Source organism: Diadema antillarum, unplaced genomic scaffold (assembly GCF_040938485.1).
Source record: "Diadema antillarum isolate AM-2024a unplaced genomic scaffold, OU_Dant_1.0 seq00000039_RagTag, whole genome shotgun sequence".
Taxonomy (NCBI): domain Eukaryota; kingdom Metazoa; phylum Echinodermata; class Echinoidea; order Diadematoida; family Diadematidae; genus Diadema; species Diadema antillarum.
Window position 1 is genome coordinate 131223 of NW_027271151.1, and position 13850 is coordinate 145072.

Sequence of the window (13850 nt, forward strand, 5' to 3'; positions counted from 1 at the left end):
ATATTTTACATGCCCTAAGTTTTGTGACAGGAGATTAAACACTATTATAGTCTCAATTGGTTGAGATATTTTGAATTCAAAGATTGTAATAAAGGTATAGGCCTGTATACTATTTGATATTCGCTTTTGAATAGACCAAACCGAACTTAGACAATGAGGTCAAATAAAAGGGGAGACATAAAATCACTCCCATGGCAAGAATTCACGAAGGTGGTAAAATTGAAAACGTGGTTTAAACCATGGACAATTTGTATGGAGCGCCAAGTGTCGTATGGCCTATTTCGTTACAAAATCAGTCATTTCGTCGACGAAAATGAATACTTTCCCCACATTATTTTCTAAGTCTTATCTACAATTGTTTTTGTTCCAGCTTTGTTTTGTTTTTGTTTTTTTGTTTTTTTGTTCCATGCATAATGTTAGCTTTTTTGGTCATTTTTTGAAAGCGGCTAGAAGAAAGACTGCCCGTAGTTGCGGGTACAAATCTTATTTTTTGATAGTTCTAGTAAAGAAAAATTTCCCGCCGTTTAATAACCTTTTGTTTAGTATTATGTACCGATGATGTAGATGTAAGCCTACTGTATCTCTAGGAATACTCAGGTGATTGATAACACTCACACTGACGGTCACTTTTTCTCAGCAACCCCACCCCACCCCCTGTGCCCTGGATTGTGGCACACTCGATCTTGTCCACACCCTTGTCATACCTGGGGAAAATATTCGTTTGTTAGAAGACACAAACATTAGACCAGACAAGACCCAGTATCAAAGAATGTGCCACACCAAGGTTAGTGGGTGGGGTGCACACAATGACACAAGAGTACTCGTTTAAACCCCACCCCCTTGGTGTGGTACATGCACTGGGTCTTGTCCGGTCGAGTGTTTGTGTCTTTTAAAGTGTTTATCCATATCGTTTTGTATAATTTGTATACAAAGTGATATGGGACACGCCACGCCGTCACACCAACACAAACTTTATTTCGAAATCATTTTGTACACTGTGATGTATACAAAGTGAAATGGATGGCACATTTTGACACTTTGCCACTTTCACAACACTCCCGAAATTACAAGCCTGAATACATAAACTTTATTTCCCTTTTCATTTTGTATACTCAAGTGATAGAAAATGAAATCGGTGCCAGTGCATAGTGTACAGACCCCAGGGGGTGTGCTGTCACAGTGCCCTGTCGGCACTGTGACAGCACACCCTCGTGGGTCTGCACATTCTGCACTTTTGACATTAATTTCATCTTTTATACTCTGCATACAAAATGAGATGGGTGTCACATTTCATTCTGGGCACTCTGAAAATAAAGACAAAGCTGAGGTTCTGAAAATAATAACTTACAATTGTATTTTCATTTGGTAACGTTATTTCTTCTTAATTGCAATCAACTGTACCAAATATCCACAAGAAGTCCATGAAGCAATTTGCGTTTCCACTAAAGATTTGATGCTTGACCAGGTCTTTGAAATTCTAGGTGATTGCCAAATCTTTTAAGATGAAGCTGTCGTTATTGGAGGATGCTTCATATTATTCAGCTAAATGTCTCAAGGCAACGGGGAATACTATAATACGACATGCATCACAAAGCACGCCGCCAGCTATTTTGTTGGTTTCTCGGGAAGAGAATTGAAACCAAAAGGGTCTAAATACATTTATTTGAGAGACTTCCCTCAATCAGTCTCATGCTTCAGGTCATTATAGATTTATATCGTATTTATATCGGAAATACCAACATCAATAGTGGATCTATCTAAACATTACCTAAACTTACGTGCGGTATAAATGGTTTTAACAGCAGTTCTTACCCACAAGTATAATACAATACAATTAAAAGCGAAACTTGTTCGCAGTCCTTGATTTTGCCTTCTAAGATAATTAATATTCTATCATAAGGAATAAAGTTATCTGGGATGGGGCAAAGAGGCAGCCAGTCACGAAAAAAGGCAGCCAAGTCACTTAATAACGACTTTTAAGATGCCACTCGAAAGATTAGATGCATTACCCAGGATCATAAAAGTCGTCTGCACTGTGCTGACCAATGTGAAGTACGGGAGGGGAGGCCCCGGCTGTCGAAGATGGCTCTATGGTCAGCTCTAATGGATTGTTTGAGCGGGGATGACCTTAGTCTCGTTGGTTGTATGCCCCACCAAGGCAATGGGATGCTCGGCATTCTGGGTGGTAGACTGGATAAGTAACCTGTAAAAGTCTAGATCTAGAGACATAAAAATATGATATCGACCATAAACTTTTCTACATCTACATCTCACTATACTGTGATCAGAATCGGTATTACTTTTCACTTGTGTTTTTCGCTTTACTTTTTCACAAAAAAAAAAAAAATCAGCGGAAGTAGGGGATATGCAGAGATGAAATCGTGGCACATGGCATGTAGTGGCATAGTAAATTTTGAGTTAATTGCTAAATTCTATAAATGGTTACAGAACCTGTATAAGAGATAACAGAGATAAAAGTGGCATGTTGGCCACGCCCTATACCATAACACAGGCGACACAATATCATATTGCAAGCATAATATCTAAAAGAGGACACAGACTAAACTACTAGAAAGTACTAACGGCCCATTCGTGGAGGGTACAGGTGGACTGGTGTCTGCTGCCGAGGATGGCTCCGTGGTCGGTCCAGCAGGTGTCTGAGCTTGGATTGGTCTCACCAAGGAGGTACTAGGCAAGGGTTACCTCCTTGGTCTCACTGGCTGCACGCCCTCCATAAAGACTATTTGGGACACTCGGCATGGTGGGGTTGTCGACTCGCATTCACCGTTGAATACGACAGGCATACAAATAATAAGTAACCAGCTAATACAGTTTCCGCACAAACATAATGTTGCATAACATCATAACATGTTAACATAAAAAAGCATGGAATGCACACATTGAGTAGAGGTTGGTTTTTTTTTTCTCACTAAGACCATAGATCTATATAGTCTACAGATATTTCGTGAAGCAAATAAATAGCTAAATGAATACATAAATAGAGGGCCAAATGTGTTTTACTTACATTATTTTGCTTTGAATGCTGGTACATTGCACGTCCACAATCAATAACAGGGACACTGCAGGGTTATGTGCTTGTTTCCCAGTGTGAGAGGTCTATAAGCATCCTTCGGTTGCTGAAGACGTACCCGCGGTCTACCATGGGACAAAATCGATGTTCTTCATTAGCCCTCATTAGGGATATTCATATCGATGTGTCTAAAGTAATATACTTGCTCATCTTCACCCAAGGAGATTACTCCTGTCCAATTTGCTCATGTAAGTGTCATTTGCAAAACAAGGTAGCCTTAGTTGAGCAGCAACTGGGTACATTTAGTCACCTATGATTGAACATATTTTCATTACATCAGCAGTCAGCACATATCCAAAAGTAAAAAACCCCTTTTCAGATGTTGGCTGTAAATCCTGCCGACATTACTTAATTTCATACTTAATTTCATTCTTTATGTTAGTGAGACTTATAAGGGATTATGCCAGGCAAATGCATGTTGACTTTTGTTGACTTATAATTCCCTGTTCGTCACTTATTTGGCCAAAAAAAATCTAATTATGTGCTTTGTATTTTATAACAAATTTTTAACACTTTGTTGTATTGTCCTCTTGTGACACCACTTGTTAGTCACTATCCAGAAGATATCAACATTTCAGCAGACAATGTTTTGTGGGATAGTTGGCTTTAAGTGCTCTCTCAGAATAGCAGGGTACCCCTACACTATACCTTTCTTTAGCAGGTGTATTGCAACATGCATTGTAAGAGAGCACTTAGAGCCGACTATCCCACATAACACTGTCTATTGAAGTGTTAATACAAGTCATGTATCTTCTGAATGGTGACTGACAAGACAGTGATGTCAGGAGGGGAATGTTTACAACTTTTTTGGAGGAGGATCCCAGTAATCCGAAGAAAAAATATGAAAAAATACCATAAAATACATAGCACATAATCTTTTTTTGGCAAATAAATAATGAATAGGGTATCATAAATCCACAAATGTCAACAAGCATTTGCTTGCCATGGGCTCTTAAAAGGTCCCATGACATGCAAATGCATGTTTCTTCTGTTGATCTGTACAAATGTATACATCACATATCTTGGGTGTTTGTGTGTGTGTGTGTGTGTGTGTGTGTGTGTGTGTGTTTTGTTCTTGTCTTTAGGATACAAATACTTGTGATATATTTTATACTATTTTTAGCTTACCTTAGCTAAAGGCTCATGTGAGCTATTGCCGCCCGTTTTCGTCAGTCGTCCGTCGTCCGTCAACTTTTATATTTTCATCTTCTTCTCCAGAGTGGGTGATCAGATTTCAACCAAACCTAGTACATTGTAGTAGGGATCATCCTGATGGGTATAATGGGATCCAAAGTTGTTCAAATGGCACTCGTGTTATGTTGTGTGTGGATACCTTCATTAATAGTGAAGAATAAAAGTTTTTCATGACAGATTCTAGGGTGGTCACCTTGGGCCCTGTGGAGCCGGGAAATGTGCAAACGCCGGGAATTGTGCAAACGTTTTGCCAGGAAATGTGCAAACGCCGGGAAATGTGCAAATTTCATCAACGGGAAATGTGCAAACATGACGCCAGGAAATATGCAAAACGTCGCCGGGAAATGTGCAAATAATTTACTTTAGCGATATTGTGTATAAAGATAGTATAGATAAACTCCATATCAAAACTGCCCATGAACTTCCACCATTTATATTTTCTTAATGAAATCCTTGACAGATTTTCAACAAAATTGGCAGGTAGCACGATTATGGCAATGGGATCTCAATTTGTTTGTATAGTAGCCACCTCCCCCCCCCCCCCCCCCCCCAAAAAAAAAAAAAAAAAAAAAAGGAGGGGAGGAGGCCTCAAAGTCCCAGACCTACGGTATTATCGAAATTCTTCTTGTATTATATAACCAAATAAGAATGAGCTAGGTTGGTTCTTTAAAGATATTGATGAAAGGAGTTCACGTTTAATGGCAGATCCAGGGATGCAGGGCACAGCCCCATAAGTGGGGAGGAGTCTTCAAATTGAAGCCTCAGAGTCCCTAAACTAGTGCTATGAAGGCATTAATGACTGAAATTGCATGTTTGATTATGACGGATCCAGGGGTGTCCGGATCGCGGGGGGGGGGGGGGGTGAGGGGAGGAGAGGGATTTTCTACATTTTCAGTATCTTCTTGAAAAGTCTAGGACAGATTTTCACTAAACTTGTCAGATAGCCTCATTACGGTGATATGATCTTTATGAATTGAAATTAGCCCCCAATCCTCCGCCACCCCCACCCCGACCGAAAAGAGGGGGGGGGGGGGGGAAGTTGAAGCCTCAGAGTCCCTAAAACCTGGATTTTTAAAAATCTTTTTCTGTCGAACAAAAAAGAGATAGAGCTAAGTTAGTGCCTTGAAGACATTAATGACTGAAATTTCATGTTTGATTATGGCGGATCCAGGGGTGCCCTGATTGGGGGTGGGTGCGCATGGAGGGGAAGTGATGGAGAGGAGGGGGGTTGTCCACATTTACTGCATCTTCTTGATAAATCTCAAGAAGGATTTTCACCAAACTTGACAGATACCATCTTTACGGTGATATGGTTTTATAATTATGGTAAAATGAGCCCCACCCCCTCCCACCGCCAAGGGGGGGGGGGGGGGGGGGGGGGAGGAGGAGTTGAAGTTTCAGGTCCCTAAACTCTGGAATTTGTAATCTTCTTCTGTTGAACCGAAGAATATGGAACTACGTTATATGAAGACACTATAGTTACTAAAATTTCAGGTTTGATTATGACGGGTCCAGGAGTGCCCTGCATGATAAGGGGTGTGAGGGGGAGGAGGGGGATTTTCCACATTTTCTGCATAGTCTTGTAAAATCTATGACGGATTTTCACCAAACTTGGCAGATAGTATATTTACGGTGATTCGATCTTAATTTGTTCAATTGAATTCCCCCCCCCCCCCCCCGCCGACGAGGAGGGGGGGGGGGGGGGGGGTTGAATCCTCGGAGTCTCTATTTTCTTGATTTTTTTTTTTACTTCTGTCGAACCGAAAAAGTTAGTGCTGTAAAGACATTAATGACCGAAATCTCATGTTTGATTATGGCGGGTCTAGGGGAGCTGTGATCGGGGGTAGGTGAGGGTGAGGGGGAGGGGATGCTGTTCGTTGTTCCGAAGGTTCGCTATTCCGAAGGTTCGTTATTCCGAAGGGTCGTTAATCCGAAACACGCAAAGTCCCTATACCTAGAGGTTCGTTAATCCGAAAATGAAAAAGGGTTCGTTGATCCGAAAATTTGTGGCGTTATTCCGAAGGTTCGTTATTCCGAAGACTGGTTAATCCGTAAATGAAATTTGGAACAATGAACTTTCGGAATAAAGAATCTTAGGAATAAAGAGCCTTCGGAATAACAAACCTTCGGAATAACGAGCTGTAGGGGGAGGAGGGGGATTTTCAAAATTTTCTCCATCTTCTTGAAAAATCTATGACGAATTTTCACCAAACTTGGCAGATAGCATCTTTATGGTGATAGTACTGTAAGTTTACTATGACAGATGAAGGGATGCCCAAAAAGGGGAGGGGGTAGGAAGGAGGCTTAATTTTCACATTTTTTGTCTTTTTCCTGAAAACTCAAGACGCATCCCTCGGATAATAGTCTAGTAGACGATGTCATAGACAATGTACATGACCTAGAAAAGTTTTTAAGTACAAGGTTTTTTTGTTGATTCGTGTTCTAGAAGGGTATTGGAGTAAATTTAGCTTGGTTGCCACCTGGGCAACCTTGGGCAACTTTTTTTATTAGCCTAATTAGCATAATTGCGAAATTAGCACATATGAAATAATATTATGTAATGTAATTTTCATACAGGGAACCATAAAACATAGGAAATAAAACTTTGTAAGGGTTTTCTATACCGAGGAATCCATTCGTAACATAAATTTTCAATTTCAAACTTTGTAAGTGTCTTAGATACCGTAATTAGCAAAATAAGCGTATTTGCATACGTGTAATAGTGAAGTTATATGGTAATATACCATTGATATGACCGGAAAATGCTGTTAAGCCCAAGGTTTTGTTGGTGTTGTATAGTTGAGTCATTCTTAAGATGGGTACTGAAGTTCATCTGAACTTGCTTGGTACCTTGGCAACCTTCATCAATCATTTTTATTAGTCTCATTAGCATATTCAGCTAATTAGCGCAACATGTCATAATAATTTTACTGTTCTTAATTTCACTGCAGAAAGCCCGAAAACACTCGTATAACACGATTTTCAAAGGTTTTTTAAGACCAGGAATTCATCCGTAACACTGGTTTGTATTTCCAAACTATGAAGCTGGTCTTAAATATCATAATTAGCATAATTACAAAATTAGCATATTATGTATGCACAGTGTACAATATAGTCCAGCAAATATATGGTGTCTCATGCCTTGTACTGTATAATATTATGACCTGCATATTATATGGAAAAGTTGGTATGTACAAGGTCTTTGTAGATTGGTGTTTTAGATGGGTACTAACGACGCAGTAAACTAATTAAGCTGGTTGCCATCCTTTCAGCCTTGGGTAGATATCTTTGATAAGTATAAAGCATGATAATTTATACATAATTAGCGTAATATGTATCCTGCTACTAGTAATCTTAATCCAGGATGCCTGGATATTGAATTTTAATATACAGGAAGCCTGAAAACATATTATAGCTTGTTACGAGGAATCCATTTGCAACACCATGCAGTTCCCAATTTCAAATGATGCAAGTGTCTAAAATATCATGATTAGCATATCAACCTAATTTGCATGTGTACAAAAGTAAATAGAAGTAAAGTATACTTAGATAAATAAATACACCATAAAAATGATCTCGAAAAGTTGTTAAGTACAATCCTTTTTATTGCTTTATTTGTTTTAGACGAGTATTGAAGTAAGATAAGCTTGGTTACCACGTTAGCAACCTAAGTGCGATTATCATCTATTAGCCTAATTAGCATATTCAGCAAATTAGTACAATGTTTATGTATTTAATTTCAATACAGAAAGTATATCAAAAAAATGTTTTTCAAGGTTTTGGATGAAGAGGAATTCATTATAACATTGGTTTTCACATGTTTGCAAATGGTGCAAACTGTCTTAAATATCGTAATTGGGATAATGAGATAAAATGCATATTTCCCATAGTCCATTTTACGATAATTTATTAGATACTGTTTTATGTGACCTTGAGATGTTGGTATATATATATATATATATATATATATATATATAATTGTCATGAATATGTATTTGTACAAAGTGAGTGTGGTCTGTTCGGCCAACGTTGGAAAAAAGATAGATCGAGACTACGATGATGCCGCTTGAGGAGAGGGAAGAATGAAGGTTTTGTTGCTTTAAGTCTGATATCATTGGTGGTGGCGATTTGTTTTGTTTTCAGAATGTGTGACATGATGTTGTGCCACCAGTATTTCCCTCCCTTTCGTAATAATGTATGTAATATATATATTAATCATACAACAATGAAAAACTTTATTTCGTTTTATAGGGGGATGTCCTTGCCCTCCCAACCCAGCCATTGCCCATAAAATCTGCCATCACAAATGGATTCCTGGTCATAGAAAACTTTTGAAAATGTGTTATTTCTTCAAACTTTCTTTATTATAAAGCGTAAACAACATATTCTATTGTCAAACTAATTAGATCTTTATGCTATTAGGCTACTAAACTGCAATTGCCTGGCATTACCAAAGTGGCAACGAAGTATTATTTATCCTTGAATACAAATCTCAAAACCTCGAAAAGTCATATCTTATATGAGTATTCAGATTCCAGGAATATGAGTATTCAGATTCCAGAAAATTCGAACTGATTTGGGTATTCAGGGAGCAGAAAGTTTATTTATTGAAATCTTAAATGATAATGAGAAAAATATTATAGTTGGTACTATTTACCGTCCTCCACAAAATGACGTTCAATCTTTTATTGACAACTTCGACCAATGTGCTAACGAAATTTTTGGAGAAAGAAAATCCATTTTTTTGATGGGAGATTACAATATAGATTTATTACAACCTACCCATTTCCATGACATATTACTTTCCAATTCACTGCATCCCCACATCAATAAACCTACCAGAATAAATAACACCACCAACAGTAAAACATTAATAGATAATATACTGTCTAATGTTATAACTGAAACCTGTATCAACGGTATCCTTTATTCAGATATATCTGATCATTTACCGATTTTTATGATTAATGATAAATCTGTAATAACTCCAATACGTCGCCAACCCAAACAATATTTGAAAATGTATCGAAATGAAACGCCACAAAATATTGAGTCATTGAATCAAGATTTATTCGAAGAACAATGGAATGACGTCTTTGAACTCCAAGATGTTAATTCTTCCTACGAAATTTTTTTACAAAAACTATTAGATTATTATGATAAACATATTCCTTTAACTCCCAAAGTAAATGGAAGGAAAAGAGCCCGGCAACCGTGGATTACTCAAGGTCTTATACATTCCATTCTTACTCGAAACCGTCTTTATAAAATATCTCTGAGGAAACCTACTCCTGCAAGAAAACGTGAAAAGGTATAAAACATATAGAAATAGATTAACTTCTTTGATTCGAGTTTCACGTAAATCATATATTTCAAATAAACTCGAATCTAATAAGGATGATAAAAATGCTCTTTGGCGGATTGTTAATGAAATACTCAAAAAGAAACCTACGGAATGTCCTGATAGCATTACCCATAATGATAAAGTTATTACTAATTCTGATCAAATTGTAAATATTTTTAACAATTTTTTTGTTAATGTTGGTCCTTCTTTAGCTGCATCTATTCCCATAAATGATATCAAAAATTATAAAGATTACTTACCTGAAAGTAATCAAAACTCATTGTTTTTTACTCCAATAAATGAATCAGAAATTATTGATATTGTTCGATCTCTGAAATGTAGTAATTCCTGTGGGCCTGACAAATTAAGGGTGAATTTTTTGAAAAAAATAATCTACCCCTTAGCAGCCCCTCTCACCCATATATTTAATTTATCCTTACTTAACGGTGAGTTTCCAGACTCTTTTAAAATCGCCAAAGTTATCCCCATTTATAAAAGAGAAGATCCATCACTGGTGAAAAATTATAGACCCATCTCATTGTTACCTGCAATATCGAAAATTTTAGAAAAATTAGTTTATAAGCGTCTCTCCTCGTTTATGATTGAAAATGAAATATTAAATGTGAATCAGTTTGGCTTTAGGAAAGGATTTTCTACCGATTATGCTATAATTAAATCTGTTGATAATATTATTGATGCGCTTATTAAAAAGGAGCACATAATTGGAGTTTTTATGGATCTTAGTAAAGCATTCGACACTATTGATCATGACATTTTATTTGAAAAATTACATAATTATGGTGTGAGAGGGATTACTTTGTCATGGTTTAGAAGTTATCTAAGTCATCGAAAACAATATGTTGCATTTAAATCCAGTCATTCGTTCCATTTGAACGTGTCATGTGGTGTCCCTCAGGGATCTATCCTCGGGCCTCTACTTTTTTTGATTTATATTAATGATATCATTAATTCCTCTCCTCGTTTAAACTTCATTTTATTTGCAGACGACACCAATGTTTTTTATTCCCACAAGGATATTGTAACATTGGTGGATACATTTAACATGGAATTAAGTAATATTTCGAAATGGTTTAGAAGTAATAAGCTTTCATTGAATATTGATAAAACATGTTTTATACATTTTCATACGCTTCAATCTCAACCCACCCTTCCTCAAAGTATTTCTATTGATGATATAAACATTGCTGAGAAACATTCAACCAAGTTCCTAGGAGTGACCCTAGATAACAATCTAACTTGGAATACTCATGTTCAGAATATTATAACAGCAATATCTAAGGCAACTGGTGTGTTAAGGAGAATAAAATACTTAATTAATGATCAAACTTTAATGATGTTATACAACACTTTATTTCTACCATATGTAATGTACTGTAATATTGTATGGGGCAACTGTAGCAAAACCAAATTGAACACAATTTTTCTTCTTCAGAAAAAGGCTCTTCGTATATGCACACATTCAAATTTTTTGGCTCACACTGATCCCATATTTTATCGCCTAAAAACCCTAAAGGCCCATGATATACATTCATATTTAACTGCTATATTTATGTACAAACACATTCGAAATTTATTACCATTTTTCCATAATGCCCTAGTTACTAATGATCATATTCACTCATACCCTACCCGTCGTTCCCATGATTTTCATTTAAGTAATCCAAAGCTTTTACTTGCTCAAAAGTCGATTAGACATCACGGTCCGGATACATGGAACACTCTTCCCGAAGAGTTGAAACAGTGTGCCTCCTTGTTTTCATTCAAAGCAAACTTAAAGAAGCATATTTTATCACAGTATACTTCAAATACGAATTAAGCCCGAATAATTTATATGACTTATGTTGGTCTCCCGATAGTAGCAACATCGTAAGTCATTCCCTCTTCCAGCAAACCAATTTTATCATTCCAAATCCCAGCCTATCTGCCCCTGTGCACTCTCAAGCACTCGCACGCACATTCACCACCTTCACACATCAGAGTTTATTTTCCCCTGCTATCCTCGCAGCAGAATTTGTATTGTTTACCAATTTACCTATACCTACCTTTTCCTCGGGCCGGCCATCTTTTCAAGCAATGCTTACAATGGCGGCCCTCTGCATTATCATTTCCTAAATATAATAAAAAAAAAATATAATAAATTAGCAACATGCTCATTGCATATTCTAATTAGCTAACATCATGCTAATTAGCCTAATCAAAGATAATTACCCAAGGTTCAGAGAGTGGCAACCAAGCTTAGCTAGTTTACTATACATTGTTAGTTCCCATCTAACATATCTAAAACCCCAGTCTACAAAGACCTTGTACATACCAACTTTTCCAGGTCATATACAGTACATAGCATAATGACACCATTTGCTGGACTATTGTACACTGTACATATATAATATGCTAATTATAATATTTAAGACCGATTTCATAGTTTGGAAATACAAACCAGTGTTACAGATGAATTCCTGGTATTAAAAAACCTTTAAAAATCGTATTATACAAGTGTTTTCGGGCTTTCTGCAATGAAATTATGACATATATTGTGCTAATTAGCTGAATATGCTAATGAGACTAATAAAAACGATTGTTCAAGGCTGCCAAGGTACCAAGCAAGTTCAGATAGCTTCAACCACAACACCAACAAAACCTTGGGCTTAACAGCATTTTCCGGTCATATTAATGATATATATTACCATATACTTCACTATTATACTTATGCAAATACGCTTATTATGCTAATTACGGTATTTAAGACACTTACATAGTTTGAAATTGAAAATTAATGTTATGAATGGATTCCTCAATATAGAAAACCCTTACAAAGTTTTATTTCCCATGATTTCTGGTTTCCTGTATCAAAATTAGTAAAATCACAATATTTTATACATGCTAATTACGTAATTATGCTAATTAGGCTAATAAAAAAAGTTGCCCAAGGTTGCCCAGGTGGCAACTATAAAGCTAAATTTACTCCAATACCCTTCTAGAACACAGTTTCTACTCGACTAGATGTATAGAATACCTGTAGATTATGTATAAAATCAGTGCTGCCAGAACCAGGGGTGCGAATTGTTTTTGCCGACGATTTTTTTTTTTTCGTACCTGGTGCAAAATATTAAAAAAAAAATAGAAAAGAATAATTATTTAGCGTCTGGCGTTGAGGTCGCTCGCAGACTGAAGTTTTTTTTTTTTTTTTGTTTTTTTTTTTTTAAGGATCTGAAGGGGGTGCGTTCCATAGAGATGTATACTAAAGTCTCTATGGTGCGTTCGCACCCAACGCACCCCCCCCCCCCCCCCCCCCCCCCCCCCCGGTGACGCCCATGGGAACCTTAAAAAAACGTTCTGAAAACGTTATGTGTTTGCTGGGAAAGTACTGTGTCACACAATATTGTACTGCTGTATACACTAGTTCTGTTGTACCCTCGTGGTGTCAGGTCAGAGAGAGGGAGAGAGAGAGCCAGTTCTCGTGTCCCCGACAAAACGACTCGACTGTGTGCACAGTGTATACGTACCGCATCAGGACGGAACTGTACTATTTTCTGCCCAGCTGATCTACCAAAACAAACAAAATGTTCGCGACCGTGATGAATCTATTTCCGGCAAACTCATTAATTCAAAACAGACGCCTTGATTGCACCTGAACCATATACATTTACTGCTTAATAACCTATACTTGTGTATCTTCGCCCTGAACTCTTACTTAGTACTTGGATATCGGATCTTAGTGAGAACAATTGAGACGCGAAACGAAGGCGCGAACTCAAATTTGTCTTTCGCGCCAAAGTAGGCCTACCACCAGTCCATGCAAGGTGCTGGACATGTACAGTCTCTATCACCCCAGCCTTAGCGAAGTATCAAAGCGCCTTTCCACCTGCACCTGACTATTCCAGTAACAAGCAATTCTAATAAATCTCATACAGTCTGATAGCAAAACATGAAAATGATGAGATAGGCCAAACAATGTTAAATTGATGATGCAGAGAAAAGCATGTAAACAGTATGAAAGAACAGATTGGTGTACTTTTTTTCTCTGCCTTAGCGCAAGGTTAACTTTTGACCGTGTGAACTCAAAGTAAACCGGCCGATACGTGCGCGCGCTCGGATCATGCACGCGATCGCGAGCCCTTGCAAGCTAACGTAAGACAGCGCGCGAAAGGTTACGTTTCTCGTGCGCCCAACAGTACAAATGAGCGTAATATCAGACTCGGA